The sequence below is a fragment of the Arabidopsis lyrata genome (assembly GCF_000004255.2).
Source record: "Arabidopsis lyrata subsp. lyrata unplaced genomic scaffold ARALYscaffold_2, whole genome shotgun sequence".
NCBI classification, from domain to species: Eukaryota; Viridiplantae; Streptophyta; class Magnoliopsida; order Brassicales; family Brassicaceae; genus Arabidopsis; species Arabidopsis lyrata.
In genome coordinates, this window is record NW_003302554.1 from 3321376 (window position 1) to 3331930 (window position 10555).

The 10555-nt window shown below is 33.0% G+C and overlaps 2 long non-coding RNA genes across 2 annotated transcripts; one reads left to right on the forward strand and one right to left on the reverse strand.

Annotated features, from left to right (window-relative positions):
- Positions 1-1037: 1037 nt before the first annotated feature.
- Positions 1038-1597, reverse strand: LOC110230749. Its single transcript, XR_002333917.1, has 2 exons — positions 1475-1597; positions 1038-1370 (listed from the first exon to the last, which is right to left on the reverse strand). It is a non-coding gene; the product is annotated as an uncharacterized LOC110230749 (long non-coding RNA).
- On the forward strand, positions 1368-1892 carry LOC110230750. The gene is made up of 2 exons (XR_002333918.1): positions 1368-1460; positions 1594-1892. It is a non-coding gene; the product is annotated as an uncharacterized LOC110230750 (long non-coding RNA).
- Positions 1893-10555: the final 8663 nt, after the last annotated feature.

Sequence of the window (10555 nt, forward strand, 5' to 3'; positions counted from 1 at the left end):
ATCCGGCTCCTTATGGTGGTTTTGAGAATACTTCCGTTTTTGCTCACATTCATCATTTTTTGATCAATAGTGACAATCTCAGCTGGCCAAAAGAAATCAGAAAAAGCTTCCCTTGGATACTGTGGAGATTATGGAAGAATAGAAACAGTTTTGTTTTCGAAAGCAAATCATTTTCCCCTTTTGAAACAGCTCAGAAAATTAAGGATGATGTGAATGGGTGGTTTGCGGCGCAGATTATTGATTCTGGTCGGGTGCAGGAAGCAGGGTTAGAGACTGAGCACTTGGCTGAGGTTAGTTCTTCTATGATTGGTGTTTGGTGTTTCGTGGTCTAGAAGAAACTCGGTTGCAGGGGCTGCGTGGGTGTTAAGAAATGATGAAGGTCTGGTCTTAATTCATAACAGGAGGGCCTTTTCTAATATTTTGAGTCTTCAAGATGCTAGTCTGTTCAGTTTGGTATGGGCTGTGAAAAGTATGGTGAGCTCTACTTGAGTTTCATTCTTTTGTTGCGCCCATTGATTTGTTTCTTTGGAAGCGTTGTTGAAGTCTATCTCATTTGTTAGACCCTCTGTTTTTTGTATAGTTTTGGGCTTTCCTCAAGTCCACTATATAACCCATCCAATTAATATAAAGGGATTTTTGTCAATAGTGTCATGAAAACGAGTTTTAGTTTTACGAACTGCCATTTCGAAAAGGTCCTTTCGAAAAGGGTCATTCTTGTTGATTGTGGCATATGTAAAAGACATTATTGTCCTTGTAGAAACTGTCGTGAAAAACGATTGACAAAAAATGATGGTGACATGTCTTACATATTATTCCTAAGAAGCAACTAAAAAGAAGCTATATTATATTAAGGCTGATTTAGGTGAATAACCAAAAAAAAAAGAAAAATTAGTTTTTTAGAAAGAAGGTAGAGAGAAATAGGAAGAGAAAGATAGTGAATAGAGGAGTTAGAGGTTAGATATTTAATTTTTTTTCTTTTAGGTTATCTAGTACAATTTATCTTATATTAATTGTTGTATTGATTGTGGACAAAGCAGTGATATTGGTTATTTAGATTTTTTATAATATTTGGTTTAGCTTCTCTACAGTCTCTCACGAGAAGGAGTGACGGTTTATCGAACTAGAGACACCGTGGTTAAAAAAAAACAGCGTCGGTAATTGGATAAAAGTCGGTGGACCAAGAGAGGTGTAGATGGTTGGGACAAAAAAGAATGTCTACATATATGACCTCATCGATGGACAAGTCATATATGTTGTCTATTTTCCATGATGTATTGTCTACTGCTCTCATACCTTGTCCATCTTCTTATGGTTCATCTCATGTTTCATCGCCTTCTTCCTCTTCATATGATGCATCGCCCTTTTGCAATCTGAAATTCGTTCACAAGATTATAGACATCAAAATAGACAAAAAATAAACGATTGATAAAAATGTTGTCTACAAAGCTTTATTAAAACAAGTATAAATTCAAACCTCATTGATGGACATGTCATCTGTATTGTCTATCTTCCTTGATTTCTTGTGCACGGCTTTCATGTCTGATGAATCGTCTTCTCCCTGGCTTGATGCTTCATCGTCTTCTTTCTTTTCAGATGATGCATCACCTTCTACAAGAGATATGGAGCATGGGGCAGAGGGCAAGCGAGAGAGAAAAATAAAAGATTAGGGTAAAATGTCTTGTTTATTTTTATTTGTTTTATTTTGATGTTTTGATAATTTTTAAACAATTATTTAAAAAATTCAAAATATCTAAATTTGGGGAGAAGTCATATTGTGCTGGCATGTGAATTATGGCAATTAATGCTTTGGGAGAAGTCATATTGTTCCTCTCTCCAAACGAAACCAAGGACAATTTTGTCTTTTTATGTACAAGAAATGACATTTACCATAACGACTTTTTTTAATGTCATTCTGCAAAATGAAAGTGTAAATGATGGCATAATTGTTAAAAATCTCTAATATAAATTCTTAAGTTGACAAAAAAAAATCCAAATATAAGATTTTTTTTTGTTGGTTATATTTCCTACCGTCATTTTTGATGCATCATTTTTATTTCTGATGCATCTTGACTTAAATCCAAAAACAAAAGTATCTCATTGTATAAGTATAACCCACGTCTCTTAATAAGTTTTGTTTGTCATTTTAAACACTTATATAGGGTCTAGTGGTTAAGTTCACTTGACTCCGCCTTCCCCACCGGAGTTCGACTCTACTAAATCACGTTATTCCGCGTAATAATGATTGGTTATGGATCGGGCCTTGTCAGCTAAAAATGTCAAAAAAAAAAAAAAAAAAAAAAAAAAAAAAAAAAGGTCTAGAGACGCACTCTATATTTGTCTTATGACTCTTATTCATAAGGTAACACGAGTAAGTAGTGTTCTAACTAGAGGAGACAAAATCTTGAAATCCATTTCTATCCGGCCCAAAAATAATATAATTGATCAAAAATAGTAGTAATTGTTGAATAACTAAATATTATGAAGATAAATATGTGTATAAATGTTATATGATTTTTGATTTAAGAGAGAGATAGGAAGTAGAGTTTAGAGAGAGTTTAGAGAATAGATTTGCTTCTCTTATTTTTTCCACTTGAATTACATTCACAATGGCATCTATATATACACATAATGATGTCTTAATGGAATAGCTAATAATGGCTAATATTAGGGGGTGGCTAATGGGATGAGTGGGTAGGTTTGTGTAATGGGATGAGTGGGTAGGTTTGTGTGATGAATAATCACATATTTCATAACACTCCCCCTTGAGTATTCATCACCATAGATGTATGACGTACTGCCTCGTTAAAAACCTTCTCATGGAAAAACCCATTGGGATAAAAACCATGACAAGGGAAAAAGAGTACAGTAACACATACTCCCCCTGGAAAAGACTTCATAGGTCTCGTAGATGACGCATTCCAATACTTTGAACATGCTTTCTAAATGTAGAAGTTGGAAGCGCCTTTGTGAATAGATCTGCTGCATTGTCACTTGAACGAATGTACTGAACGTTGACTTCCTTATTCTTCTCGAGTTCTTGAGTGTAGGAGAAGAATCTTGGAGGAATATGTTTTGTTCTGTCGCTCTTGATATAGCCTTCTTTGATTTGAGCAACACATGCAGCATTATCTTCATATAGTCTTGTTGGCTCTCTTTTGATGACTAATCCACTTGCTTCTTGAATATGGTTAGTCATAGATCTAAGCCATACACATTCTCTACACGCTTCATGAAGAGCAATGATCTCTGCGTGATTTGATGAGGTGGCTACTATCGTTTGCTTTTGAGAACGCCACGAGATTGCAGTTCCTCCAATGGTAAAAACATATCCAGTTTGTGATCTAGACTTATGAGAGTCCGATAGATATCCTGCATCTGCAAAACCAACTAGACCAAACTCGGAGTTTCTAGAATAATATAATCCCAAATCAATTGTACCTTGAAGATAGCGGAAGATGTGTTTTATCCCATTCCAATGCCTTCGAGTAGGGGATGAATTGTACCTTGCAAGCAAATTAGTAGCAAAAGCAATATCTGGTCTAGTACAATTTGCAAGATACATAGAATGAGAAAATTCCATCATCATCATCTATCTCATTTCTAACCCATATTTTTCTATTTTGGGTATAGTTGATCTCATGGTTTTCTTTATTATTTTCGTCTTCAGGACTTTTTCCGTCTTCAGGACTTTTCTCTGTATCCAACTCTTCAGGAATCTTCTCATTTACTTCTCCCAATTTCTTTTTCTTCCGGGGATTTTTATCTTTTGAGCCCATTGGTCTCCCCCTTTTCAACTGAACTTTAGGTTCATTTATTTTTCCATCAGTTTGTTCTTCGGGAACATCAATTCTAGATGGAACATTCGCAGCGGGTATATAAGATTTTGTCACCCTTCTTGTATCAGTGAATGCATCTGGTAGTTGATTTGCCAAATTTTGTAAATGTACAATTTTCTGAACTTCCAGTTCACGTTGTTTCGTAGGGGGATCAAGGTGCAATAAAGATGGTGTGCACCATGTAATATCTTTTGGAATTTCTTTAATTCCTCCCCCTAATGCTGGGAATTCATCCTCATTAAAATGGCAATCAGCAAAACGTGCCGTAAACATATCACCAGTTTGCGGTTCAAGATACCGAATTATACTTGGTGATGTAAACCCGACATATATTCCCAATCTCCTTTGTGGTCCCATTTTTGTTCTTTGTGGTGGAGCTATAGGTACATAAACCGCACATCCAAAAACGCGGAGATGGGATATATCTGGCTTCTGGCCAGAACCTAATTGTAATGGGGAGTATTTATGATATGCACTTGGCCGTATTTGAATTAGTGCAGCAGCATGCAAGATTGCATGACCCCATACCAAAATTGGGAGCTTTGTTCTCATTATTAACGGTCTAGCAATAAGTTGTAGCCGTTTAATCAAGGACTCAGCCATGCCATTTTGTGTATGAACATGAGGGACCGGATGTTCAACATCAATTCCTAATAACATGCAATAATCATTGAAAACTTGTGAAATAAACTCACCAGCATTATCAAGTCTTACTTTCTTTATTGTATAATCAGGGAATTGTGCTCTCAACCTGATTATTTGGGTAATGAATTTCGCGAAAGCCGAATTTCGTGTGCTTAACAAACACACATGTGACCATATGCTGGATGCGTCAATTAATACCATAAAATATCGAAATGGCCTGCACTGTGGGTGAATAGGTCCACATATATCACCATGTATTCTTTCTAAGAATGCTGGAGATTCATTCCCAATTTTCGCTGGTGATGGCCGAGTTATTAACTTTCCTTGAGAACAAGCATTACATGAAAATTCTTTTGATTGAAAAATCTTCTGGTTTTTCAATAGATGGCCATTTGAATTTTTCATAATTTTACGCATCATGACTGAACCTGGATGCCCTAAACGTTCATGCCAGATTTTGAACGTATTTGTAAACTTCGGGTTTACAGTAATATATGATTCAATCATATTTATTTCTGTGGAATATATTCCGGAGGATAAAGCTGCTAGCTTTTCTAATATACATTTATTCTCCGTAATAATTGATGTAATGCAAAGATATTCAATGCCATTTTCATTTAGAGTTTCTATGTGATATCCATTTCTGCGGATATCTCTGAAACTTAACAAATTTCTAAATGATTTAGGAGAATATAATGCATTATTTATTTCAATTTTTGTTCCCCTCGGCATTGAAAAACTGGCTCTTCCGGAGCCCATAATAATTTTTGCATTGCCAGATATAGTATTCACGCTTTCGGCAGAATTTTGTATTTTAAGGGAGGAGAAATATTTTTTTATCTTTAAGTATTGTGTGCGTTGTAGCACTGTCTGCCAGACAGATATCTCCATCCTTCATCTCAAATTTGGACATTTTCTGAATTTATAAATATTCATAAAAAATATGTTAATATATCATAACAAACGATTTATATTACAATAAAACTATTTTACAATAGAGATAAAATACAAAACACACAAAAAAACAAACATTAAGCTTTTATTTTCTTCTTCAGGAAGATAAACATAACTATCATGTCACACAAACTTCTTCGGGAAGTTTTATTCATTTTGTTTATCGTTGATGGCTTCAGGATCAACTATGAAGTCGGCAATGTCGAGATATGTATCATCGATTAAACCATCGAAAGAAGGCCCTGGTTCACCATAAACAAAGTTGGTTTCTTTTTCTTTTTGTGATTTTTGGTACAGATCGGCCAAATGTTTCGACGTACGACAGGTACGGGACCAATGTCCTTTCATGCCGCATCTGTAACAAGCATTTTCATGTTGCTTAATCGCGCGACCATCTTCGTTCCTTTTGAATCTTTTATTGTTGTTTTTAGTGGAATCATTAGGACCAAATTTTCTTCCATGTCCACGTCCACGCACATATCCACCTCGTCCACGACCACGATCATTACTTCGAGCGCGTTTACGTCCGTAATTATTATAATTAGATGCTGCAACATTCACTTCCGGGAATGGAGCTGATCCAGTCGGACGAGATTGATGGTTCAATATCATAATTTCATTATTTTGTTCTGCAACCAACAGAACTTGCATTAGTTCAGAATACTTCGTGTATCCTTTTGCTCGGTATTGTTGTTGCAGAAGTACATTTCCAGGATGGAATGTTTGGAGAGTTTTCTCAATCATATCATAATCACTTATATTTTCTCCACATAACATTATCCTGGAAGTAATTCCGAACAAAGCGGAATTATATTCGGCAACACTTTTGAAATCCTGAAACCGGAGGTTCAGCCACTTGTGTTTCGCTTTTGGTAAGATCACATATTTTTGGTGATCAAACCTATCTCCGAGTGCTTGCCAAAGATCTGCAGGATCTTCCTTTGTGATGTATTCATCTTTTAAACCATCATGAATATGGTGGGTTAAAAATATCATGGCATTTGCCTTATCCTCTTCAGGGGATGATTTTGATTTATCGATGGTGTCAAGGAGCCTTTTTCCTTTTAAATGCCTCTTTGCTGCAACGGCCCATCTCATATAATTATTCCCAGAGATATCAAGGGCAGTTATCTCGAGTTTTGTCAAATTTGACATGATAACTGTAAACATATAAAATAATTTATTAAACATAAATTTACTCGTTTTTCAATTGTAATTTAAATGGCATGATAATGTTATTTAATTAAATTGAACCATTTTAAATATGCAAACGATTACAAATGTCATTATTAAAAGTTTCATTTAATTAATTTAAAACATAGAAGGTACTTTCATAAGTGAAGCGATTACAAGAAACACAATTACATAGAGAAGTAAAATAGAAACCATTAAAAACTCTTCGGGAGAAAATTCTCCAAAAATTAAACCATAAATAGCAACAAAAATAAAACCTATTACAAAAACTAAGAATGAATTAACCATTTTTTTTCTTAGATTTTAGAGAGAGATATGATGAATGAGTGAAATGAAATGAATGAAAATGATTGTATTTATAGATTAAAATTTATTGTTCATAACCGTTATAAATACTGTTCCTAGCCGTTTGAAAAATATAAAATTTTGAAAAATTTCTTCATGACCGTTGGTGAAAATATTAAACCGAAAATCAATCGCAAATATATATAATCAGATAGTTAAAAATTTAACAATTTAGATATCATAATGGAATTTATAAACATAACATGAATTAAAATATTACAAAATTAAAAGAACAATAATTATAATTTCTCTTCTGGACAAAATTTATTATATAGTTCTTCTGGAACGTTTTCATATGTCTTCTGGACATTTTTATTTCATATATTTTATTTTATATAGTTCTTCATGAACTTTAAATAAATATCTTCATGATATGTAATTATAAAATAATGATCTGAGGAGGCAGAGCCTACCATATGATCATGATCCGTTTCAGGAGGCATAGCCTTCCATAAGATCAAGAAGGAGGTATAACCTTCCATTCCTTAAATATTATAAATAAATAAATTTTAAATAAATTTAAACATAATTTAAAATATTACCTTCACTATACTTTAAATATTTAATCGTGTAGAGATTCGGATGTTTTTAGAAACGAGAGCTTACTCGTGCTGATAACGTGTTGAATAACTAAATATTATGAAGATAAATATGTGTATAAATGTTATATGATTTTTGATTTAAGAGAGAGATAGGAAGTAGAGTTTAGAGAGAGTTTAGAGAATAGATTTGCTTCTTTTATTTTTTCCACTTGAATTACATTCACAATGGCATCTATATATACATATAATAATGTCTTAATGGAATAGCTAATAATGGCTAATATTAGGGGGTGGCTAATGGGATGAGTGGATAGGTTTGTGTAATGGGATGAGTGGGTAGGTTTGTGTGATGAATAATCACATATTTCATAACAGTAATCTCACATCAACACAACCCAACTATTTTTTTCTTTTTTGAAATGTCATGATATATATACTAGTGTTGTCGAGTTGCGGACAAAGGTTGGAACTAGAACCATTGAAGTGGCCTTTGATTTATGTCCATAATAAAAAAGATTTGCACGATTGTCTTTAAGTTCAAGACTATTTAATTATTTATTATTCCTTATTAGTCTGTATTTATCCACTCGTTAGGTCATTTTCACAACTTTTCATTTCCTTATCTCTATGTCATTTATTTGTTTCTTGGTGTCACCATTGCCGACTAGGGTTGGGTACACCTATTATATGAGTATATTGAGCAAAATAAATTTGAAATTAAAAAAATGTAATGTAAAAGTTTCTTAAACTGATTTTTATTTGTTTAAAATGACAAACAAAACTTATCAATAACATTATCAAAAATAATTCTGTTTGATCAATTTTACCCAGACTGAAATATATGATTTGGGAGGATAGGAAAATTCGATTTTGTGTTATAAGATTTCGATTAGTGAAGCTTTTGATTTATGAGTAGCTAATTACAAAAATTATTGAGACAAAAAAATTAGGAAGGTACGTAATGAGACAAATAATGTTGATAGTGTAAGATCTGTGGTGATTGTGACTACATAAATATCAGACCATTGGTTAAAGATTTAAGAATCTCCTTTGGTGGGTCTGGGTAAGATTTTCTTTGACTCATTGTTAATAATGGTTTTCAAAGTTAATAACTCATATGATCGTGACACGTAGCAAATCTATCGATCTTAGATTTTGACACGTGTAAAACAAAAATTTCATTTCTAAAATTAAAAAAAAAGATAATTGAAAATAGTTACAAATTTAAATAATTTTAAAAATGTAAAATATAATTATAAGAATAATTGTAAATAATTCATATTTTTATAAAAAAATTAAAAAATGTCAAAAAATAATGCTAAGGAAATTATACATTTTTTATATTTCAATTAAACAAGAAAAAAATCAGGCAAATTTATTAAAACGGAAACATAAGTTATTATATATTAATTTAAAATTTGATATTATTTATCTCAATTTCTTTTCCAATTAGAAATATGTGATAATTTAATTAAACTAATCCTCATATTATCTAGTACAATTATACACACGTACATATATTAGCTACTTTAAATTTTGTGATTTGTATCGTTATGTAAAAAATGTTGGTTGGGATTGGTAAGATTAGGCCTGCGAATTTGAACGGATCGGTTTATTCGGTTTTGGTTACTCGGTGTTTTCGGATTATTCGGAAAATGATTTATGTTCCGAACAAACCGATTAATAATTTCGGTTCGGTTTGGTTCGGACACGGTTATTTTGGGTTTGCACTTCGGGAATTTCGGTTTTGCACTTCGTTCAATAGAAAAATAAACCATCACGAGAGACAGATCTGCCGTTTCGTGAAGCATCTATCTCTGATCCGACAGAGGATGCGAGAGGATGGATCTGCCCTTCCCGCAGCAGCTCGCACACTCGCTGGACTCAAACACTGCTCTCCTCAAATCCCTCGATGCCGTCGATCGCCAACCTTGACGCAGTATAGAAGACGAGAGGTTTTTGATAATCTCGGAAAAGAAAAATTGAAGGAGAAGAATAGGAGAAGAAAAAAGAAGAAGAAAAGAAGAAGAAGGAGAAGAAGAAGAAGAAAAATCGCGGAAGGGGAGTGGTGGTGGCTAAGGGTTAGTGTTAGGTTAGATTAGGGTTTTCTTTTTTGTTTAATCGTTCGGTTCGCCCGAACTGAACCCAAAAATCTCTGTTAGCCGAAATAATTTTAAATATTTGATATCAGTTAAACCTAATTAATAGAAACCTAACCGATTTGCCTAAACCTCGGTTCGGTTCGGTTCGGACAAATCGGTTCGGTTCTAATTCCCAGGCCTAGGTAAGATACTAGAGTGATTAGAAAAGAGAGGAATGAATGAACCGATTTTTTATATATATATATATTAAACTTTTCCTCCACTAAAAGTTAAATTATTTTACCTTAACAATGTCTAGCAATTGTGCCCGTAAAGTTTTGTACATGTAACGGGAGTTTTTTTGGGATCAAAATGGCTATTTCTAATTATTTTATAGTCGGAAGCACGAATTTTTCTTCTGTTAAAGCTAATTAGTAAAAAATTAGACATTAGGTTAACTTTTATTGATAAATTTTTAATTATATTGAGGTATTCGCATAAAACTTATCTTTATGTCAAAATAGACATTATTAAAAAAGTAGAGACTTGAAAAAAAGAGAGTTAAAATTAGAAATAAAAGAAGTTTTTTTTTTTTTTTTTTTAAATCTCTATATATGCATTCTAAATTAAAGATTAGTGGCAGATGATTTAATATAATTGAAATTCCATTATATCCTTAGTTTCAAAAAAAAACATGCAAAATTATTGAAATTTTTTTAAACCAATTTGATTTTTCTCTAATTTTTTTTATTTTTTGTTTTGGTAAAAAGCAGAGGTTAGACAGGTTATTTTATACTATTTTCTCTCATTCAGCCATTAATCCCCCCCCTCCCCGCAGCCTCAATCTCTTATTCGAACCTTATGCCTCAGTCGAAGCCACATATACGAGTCTAAGATAACAAAGATTCATTTAGGTTGCTCGGAAGTTACTTGTGTCTCATGTTATTGTATGAAATTA